The sequence below is a fragment of the Eschrichtius robustus genome, chromosome 4 (assembly GCF_028021215.1).
Source record: "Eschrichtius robustus isolate mEscRob2 chromosome 4, mEscRob2.pri, whole genome shotgun sequence".
NCBI lineage: Eukaryota > Metazoa > Chordata > Mammalia > Artiodactyla > Eschrichtiidae > Eschrichtius > Eschrichtius robustus.
Window position 1 is genome coordinate 138,585,067 of NC_090827.1, and position 19,054 is coordinate 138,604,120.

Genomic DNA, 19,054 nt, shown 5'->3' on the forward strand with positions numbered 1-19,054 from the left:
TAGTACAGAAACTCCCATATACACTTCACCCAGTATTGATGCTGAAAGCTCAACTTCTCTGTACACCGGTGCTGCATCACATCTCGGAGATGGAGTTTTGGGTGAAGTAGAAAATGATAGCTTTTTTACTTTGCCAGGCAAATGGGGACACAGCAGCCTTCTGCCTCGAAAAACTATGTGTCCCCACTTGGAGAAGATAGTGAGAAGTTTTATAGTAATTGTTCAAAGAGGGCATGATCAGCTCATGGACATTCTTCTGATGGGTTGGTGGTGAGGTAAGTAGGAGTCAACAGCATCAACCTTCAGGTCCAACTGGTCGGGGGTCTACATGCTTGTGTGCAGCATACCATCGTTAATCGTTAACTTCTCCCACCTGGAGGGGGTTTCAGTATCTGCGAAATTGCTCAAAGATATTGTTGTGTGTATCCGTTGATGGGGAAACAGGACCTTGCCCCAAGGCTGTTCTTGACTGATTCTTTCTCCCTAGTCTCGAATCCCCTCCCTTCCCTAATTAACAACTGCTTGGATCTGCCCATTGGAATTCAGGGAAAGTCATGGGGGCTGAATGAAGGCTGTTTCCTGTAATCAAAGAAATGGGGGACACAGAAAGGCTTTGTGCCCAGGAGCCCCACAGGGCCCTGCTTGGTATCAGTATCCTCTACTGTTAACATCTCATTTCACTATGTACATTTGTCACAAGTTAGAAATAAACATTGGTACGTTATTATTAACTAAGCTTAATACTTCATTTAAATTTCACCAATTTTTTTCTCTAATGTCCTTTTCTTTGTTCTGGGATCCCACCTAGGATATCACATTATGTTTAGTTAATATGTCTCCCTAGCCTCCTCTGGTCTGTGACAGTTTCTCAGACTTTTCTTGTCTTTGATGGCCTTGACAGTTTTAGAAGTGCTAGTCAGGTTTTTTTGTAGAATGTCCCTCAATTTGGATTTCTTCAATATTTTTCTCCTGGTTAGACAAGGGTTTTGGGGAAGAAGACCACGGAGGTGTAGTGCCGTTCTTATTACATCATATCAGGGTTACATACTGTCAGCATGACTCATCATGTTGTTGTTAACGTTGACAAGGTGGTCGGGTTTCTCTACTGCAAAGTTACTTTTTCCTCCTTTTCCATACTCTACTTTTTGGAAGCCAGTCACTATGGCCAACCTACTCTCAAGGGAGTAATGAGGTGGAAAATTAAGTTTCACCTCTTGGAGGGGGGAGTATCATCATGAATTCTTCTGTAAAGGAGATTTGTCTCTTCTTCTTTTTTTCTTCTTTTTTTCTTTTGGCTGCACCGCCCAGCATGTGGGATCTTAGTTCCCCAACCAGGGATCGAACCCACACCCCCTGTCTCTTCTTATTTATTCATTCAATCATTTATTTATATCAGTATGAACCCATTAATATTTATTTTATACTTTGGGTTATAATAAAATACTTTGTTATTTATTTTGTTGCTTAAACTGTTCCAGATTTGGCCATTGGGAACTCTTTCAGTTGATTCCTGTGTCTCTTTGATATGTGCCCATCATTTTTGTTTGTTGAGCACTTCCTTGCTTTCTAGTACTACAAGACGCTCCAGGCTATCTTGTATATTGTCTGCTCCAGCCTTAGAATCAGCCATTTCTCCAAGGAGCCATGGTTCATTTTGTAGGAGAATGGTATTAGAAATCAAGATCTGGTCCATTTTTTGATAATATAATAGTGAATTTTGGAAAGGAAAGAAATGTGAAGAGGTAGAGAGCATAGGCTTTGATAACAACTTTGAATGATTTTGAATCATAACTCTGCGATGAATAGGTTGATCAACCACCCCAGTTTGCCTGAAACTGAGAGGTTTCCAGGGATGTGGGACTTCCAGTGAGAAAACAAAGATGAGTTGGCCACCCTAGTCATGGAATTGGTTATGTCTATTGGTTGCAAGGGACAAAAACCCAAATAAAGCTACCTCAGTTAAAAAAGGGAATTTAATGACTCATTTAACTGGGAAATCTAAGGATGAATGGATTTCAGGAAGAGCTGAATCTAGGGATCAAAATTATGTAATTAGGGCTCCCTCTGACTTCATGTTTCAGCTCCACTTCTCTCTGTGTGTCGGTTCTTTCTTAGACTTTCTGCATGTGGTGGGAAAAGTGTGAGCTCTCTTTAATGGAGAAGAACAGCTGTCCTCATCCCCTAGGACAGGGATCAAAACTGAAATGCCTAGAGGGGTGAGGCATCTAGTGTAAATGAGTGGAGCAGGCTGGGTGGAGAACAATAGGGAGAAGCTCTGGTTATAGAAACTGTGCAGGAATGTAAGTTCACTATTGCCAAATACTTCAGTTTTTCAAAAGAAGCCAGAAATGAGAAAACCTGATTTTTAAATGTTGGCAACTAATTCAATTAAATAACAACAACAACAGCACTATTTATATCAAGAAAATATACTTGTGGGGCAAATACTTGTAGGCTACCAGTTTATAACCTCTGCCTTCAGGAGTTCAGGGCCACTTCCTGGCTGCCTGAGGACACACTTGGGCATATACCTGTGGAAGGTGGTTCACTTCATGTTCTCAGGATACATTTACTACTTTTGAAAATAGACCCCATTTAACTTAATAGTCACTAAATTCATCAAACACTTGCCATGTGCCAGACATTGTGCTAAGCAATTTACACATCTCTTTTAATCCTTAAAATAACCTATGAAATAGTTACTATTATTTTTTTTTTAAAGATTTATTTATTGATTGATTGATTACTATGTTGGGTCTTCGTCTCTGTGCTAGGGCTTCCTGTAGTTGTGTCAAGCGGGGGCTACTCTTCATCGCGGTGCGTGGGCCTCTCACTATTGTGGCCCCTCTTGTTGCGGAGCACAGGCTCCAGACGTGCAGGCTCAGTAGTTGTGGCTCACGGGCCTAGTTGCTCCGCGGCATGTGGGATCCTCCCAGGCCAGGGCTCGAACCCGTGTCCCCTGCATTAGCAGGCAGACTCCCAACCACTGCGCCACCAAGGAAGCCCAAAATAGTTACTATTATTTTTATTATTATTATTTGGCTGTGCCGCACAGCTTGTGGGATCTTAGTTCCCTGACCAGAGATGGAACCTGTGCCCTCAGCAGTGAAAGCACGGAGTCCTAACCACTGGACCACCGGGGAATTCCCCAATAGTTACTATTATTACCATCATAGCCTTCCTACAGATGATGAAACTGGGAACAGAGAGGTTGTGTATTTTCCTTGATGTTCACAGAAGGAGGTGCCAAGGCAGGATTTAGATCCCTGCTAGATGTGACCCTAGTGCTCAGATTCTTTGCTCCTTTGCTGTATTGTTTCAGATGGCTGCAGAGAAGAGGCATCTTATCCCTCAGGGGCAGAGAAGGTCTGGGATGGAAAGAACCTTGGAGATTACCCAGTGTGTTAACCTCCTTATTTTATAGATGGGGAAATTGAGGCCAAAAACAAGCAGTGACTTTGACAAGGTCTCATAGCCTATCAGTGGCTGAGCTGGGATAAGTCTAAAGTCCTTCTGATGCATCATGTAGCTTCTGGGATTTGCTAACCGCAAGGACTAAGTCCATGGTGGGTTTTACAAAGCATTCTGAAGCCTTGATGAATTATCCCTGCCATTGCTGTTTCTGAATTGCCACATTCTTCATCTCTCCATACATTAGGCTCTTCAGAGGGGGGAATATTTTCTTGTCTTTTTAACCAGGAAAGAAGATTAAAACAATTATTTTTCTCTAAGTTGATAATTTAATCTATAAGCTCAGCCATCACTATAATTTGAGTGCAAGGCCAGAGTGAGATGGGGAAGAAATCTCACAGCTATGATAAATATCTGTCTTTTAAGGCCTTTCTGTCAATTCCTAAGAGATATGTCACCAAGAAGCCATGAAAGCTACATTTTGTCTACACAGAAATGATCATAATATTCAGTTTCAAAAATACTAAATTCCAATGTGTGATTTCTTAAAGACATATACATGTGAATTTAATAGATATTTAAAGACAGCCATTTCTTTTTTTTTAAATTGGAATATAGTTGATTTACAATGTTGTGTTAGTTTCAGGTGTAAAGCACAGTGATTCAGATGTATGTGTATATATATATATATATATATATATATATATATATATATATATATATATATATATATATATATATATAGATTCTTTTCCCTTATAGCTTATTACAAAATATTGAATATAGTTCCCTGTGCTGTACAGAAGGTCCTTGTTGGTTATCCGTTTTCTATATTGGAGTGTATCATACGTGTTAATCCCAAACTCCCTCCCCCACCCCCTTTCCCCTTTGGTCACCATAAGTTTCCCATGTCTGTGGGTCTATTTCTGTCTTGTATATAAGTTTGTTTGTATCTTTTTTTTTTAGATTCCACATATAAGTGATATCATATGATATTTGTCTTTCTCTGTCTGACTTACTTCACTTAGTATGATAATCACCAGGTTCATCCATGTTGCTGCATATGGCATTATTTCATTCTTTTTTATGGCTAAGCTAGAATTTTGCTAGTTTTTTGGGGGATACAAAAATAAGGCATGATCCCTGTCTTCAAGGAGCTTATTACATAGTAGAAAAGGAAGATATATAAGCCCTTAATTACAATAGAATAAAGTAAGAGTCACAAAAATAAAACCATTGAGGAAGTACTGGAAAAAGAACCATCAAATCCAACTCAAAAGATCAGGGAAGACTTCCCAAAAGATCTGAGCCGCATTTTGAAGGCTGGTCAGATTTCAGCAGCTATAGTCGGGGATGAAAGCCCTATAGGCAAAAGGAAGCACATGAGTAAAGACATAAAAGTGAGAAACATAGGGTGCATTAAGAAAATATTTAGTAACAAGTTTGATCATATGTGCAAGGCTCTGTTTGCCAGGCTTATGAGTATGCTTCACTTCGTAAGCATGAGGGATCTATTATAGACTTTTGAACAGGGAAATGGGATGATCAGGGACTTTTATAGGAAAGTGGACTTTGTGGGATTGAAGTGGGAAGAATGAAGGTGAATAGACTACTAAAGAAGCTATTGTGGAGCTTTCAACAAGAGCCAGTACCGGTCTCGTGAGAGGCTTGGCAGTGGGAATAGAAAGAACATTGAAGGACATTGTGGAAATAGTTTTTGGACTTGGTAGTAGGATGTGGGAAGTGGGTAAAAGAATGAAAGATGATTTCTGTGGTTTGAAGCCTCAATAACTGGGAGATTGGTAGCATTATTATAGAAATAGGGAAGAGAGGGAGAGGAACTGTTTTGGAACAGAAGATGGGGTAGTTTCAAATTGTTGAGATCGACGGGCCATCTGGCTATCAAGGGAGATATGTACATTTGCATCTGGAGTTCTGGTGTGAGTATAGTTTACAGATTTAGGTCTGGGAGTCATTTACATGGGAAATAGAGAACACGTTAGCTGTTTATATTATACTATATGCCTGTTATTTTCTTTTTAAATTTTTCTTTTTTTTTTTAATTGAAGTTACTCAATTTACAACATTCTGTTAGTTTCAGGTATACAGCAAAGTGATTCAGTTATACATATACATATTTTTTCCCAGATTATTTTCCATTACAGGTTATTACAGGATATTGAATATTGTTCCTTGTGTTATACAGTAAATCTTCTTTCTTATTATTTTGTGTATAGTAGTTTGTATCTGTTAATCCCATACTCCTAATTTATCCTTCCCCATGCCCCTTTGGTAACCATAAAGTTGTTTTCTATGTCTGTAAGTCTGTTTCTATTTTGTATATGATTCATTTGTATTATTTTTTAGATTCCACATATAAGTGATATCATATAATATTTATCTTTCTCTGTATGACTTACTTCACTTAGTATGATATTCTCTAGGTCTATCCTTGTTGCTGCAGATGGCAATATTTCATTCTTTTTTATGGCTGAATAATATTCCATTGCATATACATACCACATCTTCTTAAACCAGTCATCTGTTGATGGGCATTTGGGTTGCTTCCGTGTCTTGGCTATTGTAAATAGTGCTGCTGTGAACATTGGAGTGCAAGTAACTTTTCAAATTAGAGTTTTCGTCTTTTCCAGATATATGACCAGGAGTGGGATTGCTGGATCATATGGTAGCTCTGTCTTTAGTTTTTTAAGGAACCTCCATATTGTTTTCCATAATGGCTGCACCAATTTACATTCCCACCCACAGTGTAGGAGGGTTCCCTTTTCTCCTCACCCTCTCCAGCATTTATTACTTATGGCAGTTAGGTTTTGAGCCACTTTTGGGTACACAGAGAGCTGTAATCTAGCCAGCATTCCAATTAGGTGTGTGGGCTTCTCATTGTGCAGGCTTCTCTTTGTTTTGGAGCATGGGCTCTAGGTGCATGGGCTTAGGTAGTTGTGGCGCACGGGCTCAGTAGTTGTGACTCTCGGGCTCTAGAGCACAGGCTCAGTAGTTGTGGCGCATGGGCTTAGTTGCTCTGCAGCATGTGGGATCTTCCCAGATCAGGGATAGAACCCATGTCCCCTGCATTGGCAGGGGGATTCTTAACCACTGTGGCACCAGGGAAACCCCTCATTGTGGTTTTGATTTACATTTCTCTAATAATTAGCAATGTTGAACATATTTTCACGTGCCTGTTGGCCATCTGTATGTCTTCTTTGGAGAAATGTCTATTTAGGTCTTCTGCCCATTTTTTGATTGGGTTGTTTGTTTTTTGGATATTGAGTTGTATGAGCTGTATGTATATTTTGGAAATTAAGCCATCGCTGGTTGGAAATATTTTCTCCCCTTCTGTAGGCTGTCCTTTCATTTTGCTGATGGTTTCCTTTGCTGTGCAAAAGCTTTTAAGTTTGATTAGGTATCTTTTGTTTATTTTTGCTTTCTTTTTTTTTTTTTTTGCCTTGGGAGAAGAAAATATTGCTGCGATTTATGCCTGAAAATGTTTTGCCTGTGTTCTCTCTAGGAGTTTTATGGTGTCATGTCCTATATTTATGTCTTTAAACCATTTAGAGTTTATCTTTGTATATGGTATGAGGGAGTGTTCTAATTTCATTTGATTTACATGAGGCTGTCCTTCACAACAGCACTTGCTGAAGAGACTGTCTTTTCTCCATTGTATATTCCTGCCTCCTTTGTTGTAGGTTAATTGAGTGTAGGTGTATGGGTTTATTTCTGGGCTCTCTATTCTGTTCCATTGATCTATATGTCTGTTTTTGTGCCAATACCACGCTGTTTTGATTACTGTAGCTTTGTAGTATTGTCTGAAGTCTGGTTGGGTTATGCTTCCAGCTTTGTTCTTTTTCCTCAAGATTACTTTCGCAATTCTGGGTCTTTTCTGTTTCCATATAAATTTTCAGATTATTTGTTCCAGTTCTGTGAAAAATGTCATGAATATTTTCATAGGGATTGCATTAAATCTGTAGATTGCTTTGGGTAGTATGGCCATTTTAACAATATTAATTCTTCTAATTCAAGAGCATGGGACATCTTTTCATTTCTTTGAATCATCTTCAATTTCCTTTATCAATATTTTATAGTTTTCAGTGTATGGGTCTTTCACCTCCTTGGTTAGGTTTATTCCTAGGTTTTTGGTTTTTTTTTTAATGTGATTTGAAGCAGAATTTTTTTTACTTCCTCTTTCTGATGTTTCATTGTTAGTGTAAATAAATGCAACAGAATTCTGTATATTAATCTTATGTCCTTATGCCTGTTATTTTCTAGCCCCTAGATAAGTTTTTTTGTATATTGTAACATTCAGTTCACATAACAACACCATGAAACTGAGATCCAGAGAGATTGATTGGTTTGCTCGTGTTCTCACATTTCATTCATCTCATCACTATTGAAGACCTACTATGTGCCAGAACCTGTTCTAGAAAGAGGCAAAACTTGACGTCTTACTGCATGAGGAAATGAAGGATAGATTAGATCCATATATGAAGAAATAGGGGGAAAATAACATGAAGATACAGCTAGAGAAACACCAAGCTTTGCAGAGTTAGGGGAAGAGGAGAAGGGCCCAGAAGAAGACATATAAGGTGTAGGTAGAAGGAGGAAGGGAAGCAGGATAGCATCATGTCTCAGAAGAGGAGAGAGAGCTAGAACTAGAAGGAAGAGATATTTACCCAGCCAACAATGTCAAATGCTGTAGAATGAGCAAGGATATGAAAAATGAGCAAAAGTCTCTCAATTTGGTGATGAGTTGGTTAGATGAACTCCAGAAAAATGTGAAGAAAGTAGCACCAGCATAACAATGTGTATTGAAGCCAGATTTTATAGAATTAAGGAGTAAGTAGGTGAAGAAATGGAAGCAATAGACAGAGATAGTTTGGTAAACAAGGGGAAAGAAAGATAGTGATTGACAAAGTGGGAAGGGTAGGAGACCAAAGGGCAGAGATTCTAGGGAGGTAGTGAATTATCTGACTGTTGGACAAGGCTGGATAGGAAAGCAAATCAAGCTGAACTGAAATAGATTATGGGATTTGGGGCCATTATGAAGATCAAAGGGCAGTGGGATGAAAGAATAGGAAAGTTGGGGAGATGGCAGGTGATGGTCTTAAAGGGTGAATTAAATTTCAGTTTAAGAGCTTAGAAATGGGGTAGTATGAATGATTAAGAAAGCTAAGGTTTGGGACTTCCCTGCTGGTACAGTGGTTAAGAATTCTCCTGCCAAAGCAGGGGACATGGGTTCAATCCCTGGTCCGGGAAGATCCCACATGCCGTGGAGAAACTAAGCTCGTGCACCACAACTACTGAGCCTGCGCTCTAGAGCCTGCGAGCCACAACTACTGAAGCCCACATGCCCTAGAGTCCACGTGCTGCAACTACTGAGCCCACACACCGCAACTACTGAAGCCCACATGCTTTAGGGCCTGCGTGCCGCAACTACTGAGCCTGCATGCTGCAACTACTGAAGCCCATGTGCCTAGAGCCCGTGCTCCACAACTAGAGAAGCCACCGCAATGAGATGCCCGTGCACCACAATGAAGAGTAGCCTCCACTTGCCACAACTAGAGAAAGCCCACGCAGAGCAGTGCAGACCCAATGCAGCCAAAAATAAATAAATAATTAATTTAAAAAATAAAAGAAAGCTAAGATTTGACTATATTGAAAGGAGGCTGAGATGGAGTGAAGACAGAACTTGCTGGGATTATGGAGGAGGGAGGCCAGTGTCCTGACAGGGTCATCAATAGGTATGGATCTTCCCGAGTGCAGAGGAAGAGCCAAGGATGTTGATGGAGGACTGGGTATGAAAGAAGACATGGATCCTGATTCTAAAGCAGTTGGGGAGGATCCTTTAGGTCTACAGTCAACCATGAAGAGGGATGGCAGATAGTGGGGAAATCAGATGACCTTCACCTGAGGTTAGGAGAGATTATTAAATAAAGATTTTGGAAAACAGGACAGTCAGTGTGAGAGGTGTGTGAAGAAAGCATAAAGAATGCTTATTCACTTTGGAAGAGAGATCTATAGAAGGCACATTAAAGAAGTAGATTAAGTGAAATAAGGTGGTTGATAGCTAGAGTACAATTGGATGGGGATGAAAATGCTGGCGGCTGGTAGAAAGGAGAGGAAAAGGGATGACAGAAACATTTGAGAGGAGGCTGGAGGGGATGGAGGGTTCTGAAAAAGCCTAATTGGAGTGCTGGCTAGATTACAGTTCTCTGTGTACCCAAAAGTGGTTCGAAACCTAACTGCCATATAGCTCAAGTGTGTCATACTATATAAATATTTTGGAATACAGAATGGAGCTGTTGTACAACAATGCCTGGAATGTTTACTTTGGATTGACTAATCAAGGAACAATCAACCTGAAAATGTCAGGAGAGTTCTCTCTCTCTCTCTTTTTAATGGAACAAATGGCACCATACATCAGCATTGTTTTAAAACTTGTGGTAGCTACATAAATAATTCTGTGCTTGGGAGGAATAATTCTCACACTTTTTGGGGGGCAATTTTAGTTTCTTTGAAATACTGTAGAATTTTAAACAAGTTCCCATTTTTAAAAAAAAATTTTTTTTGGCTGCACCGTGTGCTTGAGGGATCTTAGTTCCCCAACCAGGGATTGAACTCAGGACCCCGGCAGTGAAAGCACCGAGTCCTAACCACTGGACCACCAGGGAATTCTCGTGTTCCCATTTTGTTTGGATAACTGCCATGCCAGCTTTAAAAAGTGCAAAATAGTTGTGTGTGTGTGCGCGTGCGCGTGCTACGTGTTTAATAAGAAAGCAACTTAGATTTGTGGGAAGAAGTCCACCCAACTTTAAAAATAACCCCTTTTCTTCTGAATTTCAGGACCCACACTGTGGTTATAAGTGAACAGGGTGTGTTCACGGAGTTGATACAAACAACACAGGATCTGGCATCGGACATCCTGCACACAAAACCTGCCTTACCATATATTAATGGAGTGACTTGGCGAAGCTACTTAACTTCCTTCAGCTTCAGTTTCTTCATTTGTAAAATAGGAATGAAAACATCTTCCCCAGAGATTGCACATGAAGATGAAGTGAGGTAAGGTTGAAATCATCAACCTTAAGGGTTGGGTGCTAGGAGCTTACAGTTATGATGTTTCTCCTCACTGGGGAATTCAGATGTACATCAAAGTGAGAGAACTTACGGTCCAGGATATGTCTACTTTCTCATCTGAGTCTCTGGAATGTCCTATAGGTTCTATAACCAAGAATAAAACCACAGTGCTTATTTAAAGGGAGAATAGGGGAAGTCTTTTGGGCCACTGAGGGGATCAAATCACTACAGGAATTTTAAGTGGCCTTAGGTGTGGCCCTTGAAACTGCTCCTGATTCCCTTCTTGAGCTGCCATAAGCCACTGACTGATCCTTCTTGAGAGACGATGACAGTGTCTCATCATAATAGTGAGATTAACCCTGATTTAAGAATCTTGTTTCCCTGGCAAGATCAGGGTTCATGTTCTATTTAAAGCAGATCTTTGGACTAAAGCTCCCTGGCTTTGCCTCTGAACTGATTCTTTTACCGCAGGGTTTTTAAGAACAGTTCTGATTCGGAGGTTAGGAAGACAATACCAGAGTGGCCTTCTAACTCTTCCTTTAGGCCTTTCCTACTTCAAATCTACATTAGTCTGGAAGTTGTACTAATTTCTTGGATGTAGAAGTTGAGGAATTTGGAAATTAGCTTTCATTTTGCTAATTAGATTTCTAAATAAGATTATCCTTTTCACAAGATTGTAAGACTGGATTAGTCCAAAGAATACCTAGACATTTTTTTAGCCCTCAGAGGGTTACCCAAATCTTAACTTATCTCTTCTCCTCCCACCTCGCCTCTCCCCTCCTCTCCCTTCCTTTCCTCTCCTCTTCTCTTTTCAGTTCTCTTCCTTTCCTTTCTCTTTCCTTCTCTTTTCTCGTTCATCTATTAGCTCTCATCCATCTGTTTATCCATCTGTTAGTCTGCCTATCCTTCCTATCTATCTATCTATCTATCTATCTATCTATCTATCTATCTATCTATCTATCTATCTATCTATCATCTATCTGTCATGTGTCTTTGTCTACCTATATTTTGTTTTGTTTTGATGGGAATGGGAACAAAGGTGATAAGGGAACAGTTGTTATCTGAAGTTTCAAATATCATGGAGTTTTTTTGAAATGTTGCATGAAGACAGTTAAATTATACCTATCTTGTATCATTTGTTAAAATAATGGTTAGGGAAGAAGAGAACTTTTCTGGAGTCCAAAGAGACAAAATTTGGGGTAATGGGACAAAATGGAGCAAAGGCAACTTGTTGGTTAAAGGCTAGAATTCCTGGTGACAAGAAAACAGTTATAATCTCCTGTACCTCTTCAGAAGAAGAGTAACTAGTGGCTCTAGCTCCTCACCTGACCTAATTTCCCAATTGCCATAAAACTTTCTGCCCTGAGATAGACTATGACCCTTCTGTTTGCACCTCCCATCTGGGGAAGCAACCAACAGCCCACTGGTGCTCAGGTTGTGACAGCAGTGCAATGAAGGGAGATACCAGGGTTTGGAGGTCTCAACAGCAACTAGTACTCCCAGTGAAATAGCTCCTTCCCTAGCCAGCTCTGCTCATTGAACAGCCTACTGACTAAAATGACCTGTTCCCAAGGAGACCCTCTTCAATTCTCCAGCCCCAAACACCCCTGATGAGATAGTAAACAATGACCCCACACCTCCCAGGTAAATACTCTGGATGACTCTGGTTACTCACCTTCCTCCAGCTTGTTGGGACTACTCCCAACACACCCCGTATTCCAGTTACCAGCAACTTCCCAGGTCATCACCACATGTTACATATCTTGACACTGCTTTCTACCTCCCTAATCTGGCTCCATTTCCTATGCTTCCCCATAATTTTCAAATTTCTCCACTGTACTTTCTGGGATTTCTGGTTTGCCATCAGCAAACTCTCCTGTGTTCCAGACTCTTCTCTGAACATTTGCTTTGCCTTCTTCTTCTAACTGAAACCTGGCTGTCCCTCTCAAATGGAAGATGTCTTTTCTTTCACCTCTTATTTGTCTCAGGACTTGTAGGTAGAATAGTTGTCTTCTGCTTTCCTATTCATCCTGCCAAACCATCTATCCTTCTTTGGACTTTGAAAACCCCAAGTCCATTGAGCTCATGTCTTCAGACTTTACCACTGAATATCTCTCCTAAATCATCTTCCAGAATCTCTTTGCCATGTCCCATCATTCTTTGGTGATTTTATCATGCGGTTTACTGTCTTTGTTTATTCCTACAATCAACTTAACTATGTAGATGATCCACTCAGCACCTTGGTCTCTTAATTTTTTGAATTTCTCAACTCCAGTAATCTCCTCCACCCCACTGCAGCTGGTCATTGCCATTTTCACACCATGGATATTATTGGTAGTCATTACCAACAGCCTCTCCTCCTTCAAAATCTCTGGACAGCAAATTTTGTCCCACTGTCTGATCACCACATTTGGAGCATCAATCTCACTCCTACTAGTTCCCTTGGAACTATTCTTTGACATCATAGGGACATTCAATCCACTGACCCTATGCTTTTTATTTTAAAAAATTTTCTTCTCTTTCATATTATCATTTACCTTCTTGTTCAGCTAGTTTTTGTGATCTGGCATTTTAGTCACAACTTTGCAGAAAAGCTGAACTTCATTGTCCCTCTCTCTCTCCGTAGCATTCATTTGAAAAAACCCAACCTTGTGAAACCCAATTATCCTATGCTGTGACTACATCTGAGCAAGTAATGTTTGTAGAGAAAGTTTATACAACCATGCTGACTGGGCTTGTCTAAAGTTATCCACCCTAAATCCCAAATAGTATCCAATGCTGCCAGACAAGCTATTATATTGTAGTTTCCTGTAACGTTCACTCTACTACACTCTAGGACAACCTATCTTCTCAAACCTCTATACTTTCATCCCATTTATAATCTTAACCAGTTAAATGCAGTTAACTAAGTACTACCCCATCTTCCTGTCACTAAAACTTCCTATCAGTGTTAGGGGAAACACTGACTGAAACCACCCTCCCTGCCCAGGCCACATAGTAACCACTTGCATGAGTTACCTTACACAGGAGGTCCTGGTAAGGAATGTGGAACCAACAAGCTACTACCAACCAGAAGAATTCAGGAAAGGTCAAAAGGAGAGAGGAGAATCCAGTCCATATGTCCTGCCAACCTCCCAGAATCCTTCTCGCTGGACTCCATCTTGGCTGAGTGATGTGCGTGCCACTACAAAGGGCCCTGAGTGAGAATGATTGGCCAGAGACAACCCGGAAACTAACCCCATTCCCATAATACCCGAGACTGTGAGCCACATGGCAGAGCAGTCCTCTGGGGTTCCCTAACTCTCCTGCTCTCCACTCGGGTGCCCCTTCCCAATAAAGTCTCTTGCTTTGTCAGCAAGTGTGTCTCAGACAGTTCATTTCTGAGTGTTAGACAAGAGCCCACTCTCAGTCCCTGGAAGGGGTCCCCTTCCTGCAACAAATGGCTACTCTGGTGAGGCCTCTTCTTTGCTGTGACTGACATCCTGACCACTTGGGGTACTCAGAGACCAGCTTGCCTGCCGACGGATCAGACCCAGCGGCTGCAACTGGGACCTTTTTGTCCCTGGTCTCCTCCTGACGTGGACGACTGGCCAGAATGCCCCGACTGGGTAAGGAACAAGAGACTTTATTGACCTCTTTTCCCTTCCCTCTTTTCAACGCCTCCTATCTTACCCTTTTTATTTCTGTCCTGGTCCTGGACACAAGAGTCTGGTTGAAGGGCCTCAGCCTGATCCAAGGGTTGGAGTCTGATCACTTCCGGTAAGCAGAGAACTCGAATTCTGGTTCTGGTCTGGTATCTGGTATCTAGTTTCTGGTAGGGCCGAGTTCCCGTCCTCCCTTCCCGGAAGCCCAGGGAAAAGTCCCGTAAAGCCTGGGCATCTGCAGGTGGCAGGAGATGTCCGTAAGGCCACCCCCTTTTCCCCCCACTCCCCTCATCTTTCAATCTGGCCTCCTTTCCTCCCTTTGAAATCTTTGAAGACCTAAGGTATTTCTGTTTACTCTGTTAGTACTTGGATCTGAAGTTCTGTGTCTCTGTAGGAGGTTTTCTGAGAGACCGCAATCTTGTATTTAAGGGAGTGTCTGATTAGGACAGCCAGGCCTGTGTGTGTTTTATACTTTGTATTCTGTGTTGTGATTTGTGATGGCCATTCTGCCTTGTGAAATGGGAAATTCTGGTTCTGTTAAGCTATGAGATCTCTGGTTGTGTTTGTCTATATGTCTGTGTGCATTATATATATTATATATGCCCGTCCTTTTGGATGGTATTATCAAAATTTGTCAATGAGCTCTACTTAATTGGCTTAGAGGAAGTTAAGTGCTTATATAAATTCCGGAAAATATAGAATATAACTGGCCAGAATTAATTTTAGTTTCATGTGAATTGGGAAATATTCAGTATTAAATTAACATCTGGTATTAAACATAGTTTAAGTTTGTTAATCTAATTAATACAGGCATGTCTTTAGAGTCATCAACATTAAGTATAACACCTTTATTGTACCTAGGTTTAATAGAAATTAGAGACATCAGTTACTAAACAGAGAAACTACAGGTATTTAAGACTATTAGTGAATATGTTTGGTGCCACCCTGAGATGTTCTCTATAAGAAAACAAATGATTTTAGAAATCATCACTGGTATTTATGTTTACCAATCTACAGAGTGCTAATGTAAAAGACAGTTCATAATTGCTTACTTCTTAGTTTTCACTAGAAATTAAGATTTGAGGACTCATTTAAACATGTAATTAGGGCTAATAAAAATAATAAAGGAAGTATTTCAGTATGCAGTAGGAAAGTAGGATATGTGTTTTCAGTGAAGAAGGTATGAGGAATGGAATTACATTTTAATAAGGGAAAAGTAAGTGAGTCTGTCATAGAGCTGGTTCTGGATGGAGAAGAAAATGGGGGATAGACTAATAAGGTTAAAGAAAGTGATGGAGGAGGGTTTGTAGATGTCAGGATTGACTAAGTTTAAAATAAATTTAATTGGGTAAATGAACTTTAAAAGTAAGCTGAAGTAAAACTTGAATTTGGCTTTTCTCTCTGTTAAGAGACAAGTTTTCTTAAAATGTTGAGCTGCCTTTGATAACAGATTTTAAGTTTCTTTACCTTTTAAGTGATCTGTTCTGTATTTGTCTTTGAAATCTTCTGTCACTTTCGCTAAGTGAGTAACGATTGTTTCACAGTGACTATGATCCTATCTGACTGAGTGTTCTAAACCCTTTTTGATATTTTTTTGATAAAACTTCCCAAATCAAATTGTAATGAAGTTTCATTGACCTCTAGCTAACTTTGCAATGCTTCAAAGGGCTCCTGAAACATCCCAAAGAGAGATATTAAACTAATTAAGTTCATTTTGTATGTTAAATTACATGAGAAGTATTGTCAAATGAATAACAAATATTCTTAGGTTATATTGTATGGTAAATGTTACTAATATAGATATTCTAGGAATTATATGGAGTTCCTAAAATTCTGTCATGTCCTGGTAAAATGTTGTCAGTCATAATTCTAGTTATTATCTGAAAGTGTTGTATGTCACAGCAGTAACCAAGTTACTTTGTCAATTGCATTGTAATCAGATTTTAAACATGCCTTCTTAAGTCTTTTGTCATTATAGACAGTTACGGTTTTATTCTGATGCCTTTGCAAAAGAAAAAAATGATTCCTCTTCAAGAAGATTTATAGAAAAGACTTTTGGATAAATACAAGTTTCGGACTTTCAGACCATAATGCTGAACTGGGTAAGAAATTGAAGAATTCTAATGAAAAACCTGATGGCTTCATAAAAACTTAACAAAAGGACTGAGTGAACTGCTGAATATGGTTATAATTTTTATGGTTTCTATCTGAAAATTCCTGGTTTGAATCTGCGTTTTCCAGGTGTAAGAAAAACCTTCCCCTCAAACTAATTATGACATACAGTAATTTAGTAAATTATACATTTGTAAGCAGAATTGAAACATTTATCTTTTCTCTCTATCTGCTCCCTCCAGAGGTTGGCAACTCTTAGGTTCTCAACAGCTTTATCAGGTAAATCAGGAAGGCTACCTCACTAACAGGTATAGGAATCTCAAGGTATTTTGGGGACCTTGAAAAGGTAGGAATTCACCTAGATCTATTAGGCAAAATGTGTGAAAAGCCCTTGGCATGACTTTCCTAGCCCTGAGAGATTTTTTAAAAGTTCAGTCTGAGACTCCTTATAAACGTTTCACACACACATACAAAAAGTCTATATCATCAATTATAGTTATATAAATCATCAGGCCAAGTTTATTGAGACCAGACTTATTTTGCAAACAAACTACTCTTAATTTGGTTATATTTGGTAAAATTGAGGGTAATTTTAGAGAGAAAAAGATTATGTTTCAGTGAATATTAAATTCCGGTTTTGTTAATGTGGGGTCTGTATTTATTAAGACTTACCTCCCAGGTAGTTCCTTGCTGTCATGTTATATAAATGTAAAGTTTAATTGAAGGACACTCTAAGTTTGTTTCTGAAGTTTATCTCAGTAATCTATCTTTGAATGAACATCAGACGCCCCAGGACCTACAACCAGGAGATTATGAATGCTGGAACAGACATAATTTAAAGACTCCAACCTGGACAGAAGGACCCTTATCGGGTACTCTTAACTAGCTCATGCACAGTGAAACTGAAGGGAATTGACTCCTGGATTAATTTCCACTCACAAAGGGCCCCTGCACTGGACCGGCCTATGGAGAGGGTGGCTGACCTCAAAATCACCTTAAAACAATGCTCAAACAAAAGAGAAACTACACTCATACCAGGATGAGAAGAAGACGACATCAGAAGTAGACAGCTTGCCCAAGATCCTGGACCTGACTAGTATGATCATTTATAATGTTTTCTTGACTTCTTGGACCCTTGCATATGAATCAAATGTTTTCCTATCACGGTCACGATCCTATGCTAGTTTTAAAAATCAATCCAGTTGTTGGGTTTGTGGCCAATTACCTGTGTCTAGTACTTCTGGGTTACCTTGGTGGATTTCTCTACTCCAAGGCTCTTACTGGTTGGCTCTTAGGAAATTTATTCTAGAAGAGAGAAATTATAGTCCTATTTAGGCCACTATTAATATTACTAGGTGGGATCCCCTCACCTAGCCAATTAATGATCCTACTCTGACTCCGGCCATAAATTTTTCTTTATTACTCAGGCTCAATCATAGCAACAAGCAAAATTTCAGCCAAGGAGTAAGACCTCCCACAATTATGGGATGGATTTATGTAGTTAACACCAGGCCATGGTAATTTAAGTTTAAAGGCTCCTCTATGTTGGGAACAATTAAATCATACTAAGGATAATCAGTCTAGTAACACTAGGAAACTGGGCTGGGTGCCTTATGGACAGTGCCAATATATAATTTACCTTAAAGATGAGGATTGGTACAGAACAGCCTAAGTCAGACAACCTGGGATATACTGGGCCACACCTAATGGAAGCTCGCTTAATTCTTACTTATGACTTCACTAATACTGCTAGCTATGTTATTTGTATTTCACCTGTTTTACAAAATTGTTGTTTCTTACATTACCAAATGTGTGACTGAGCCTCTGATAAAATTATGATACATGGTTCCATGTAAGATCAATGATGGTAATAGTGTAACTCTAGATATGGGAAGAAGCAACAAGAGGGAATATTTTCCTGGACCGTAAGAGACTAGCAAGACAGGTGGTCCAGAGACTTTTTGGCTACTCCTAAGGCCTAGTCCAGTAATAGCACATTGAGTAGCCTATCAGAAAACTCTTTGCCAGGCCTGGGAATGAGCATTCCTAGCACCATGGAATGAAATGGTCATGAAATGCCCCCCAAACCATGGTCAAATTTATGGCCATGAAGGGGCCCTTTTGACTGGAAATTGGCACTTGCCATTGGCACTTGCTGTCTGCCTCTACAAAGATTAAATCAAGATTAAATCATGCAGCTGCTGACCTTCAGCACCCCCTGAAAGGAGTTCAGAGTGGAGATCAGGAATGAGGCAGTCTGTGCTCTGGGAAAAACTGGCAGAACAGGCCTTCAGATAGTTAGATATTTTCAGGAGAAGGTTTTTTGAGCCCAAATTCTTGCATCTTCTCATACCTAGAGAAACACTAACATCATTAATGGTGACATCTGCTTTGGCTATTAAGGAGAATATTACAATTAAAAGTCAAAATGGAGTAGCTGTGGTTTAGACATCCAAAGAAATAACTAGATGACACTGTGGGTGTGATTTCAGACAAGTCCTTGTATTGCTAAGAACTTGAGTTTTCTGAGCTGTGTCAGACTTGGATGCCACCAGCCATTCTCAAAATAATGTCTGCTGGCAGCTGGTAACTGCAACCTTACTTTTTAAAGGTCTCCTCTTGTAACTATTACATTTTTAGACAACGGAATTCCTTTAGATCATACATTAACAAAAAGAAAGACATGTATGATGACCAATAGCACCTGTTATCTATGTGTTAATACCACATTAAAAGTTAAAACCTACCTCAATAAAACGAGATAACTGGCTACCTGGCTACAAGTCTCCCCAAAGCAC

General features: G+C 39.8%; 1 long non-coding RNA gene across 1 annotated transcript in view; it reads left to right on the forward strand.

The window, feature by feature from the left end:
* The window catches only part of LOC137763886 (uncharacterized), a 50,521-nt gene that overhangs the window by 25,625 nt on the left and 5,842 nt on the right, over positions 1 to 19,054 (forward strand). The window contains exon 2 of the long non-coding RNA XR_011073858.1: positions 10,267 to 10,485. This is a non-coding gene — a long non-coding RNA (uncharacterized lncRNA). The remainder of the gene's footprint in view (positions 1 to 10,266; positions 10,486 to 19,054) is intronic.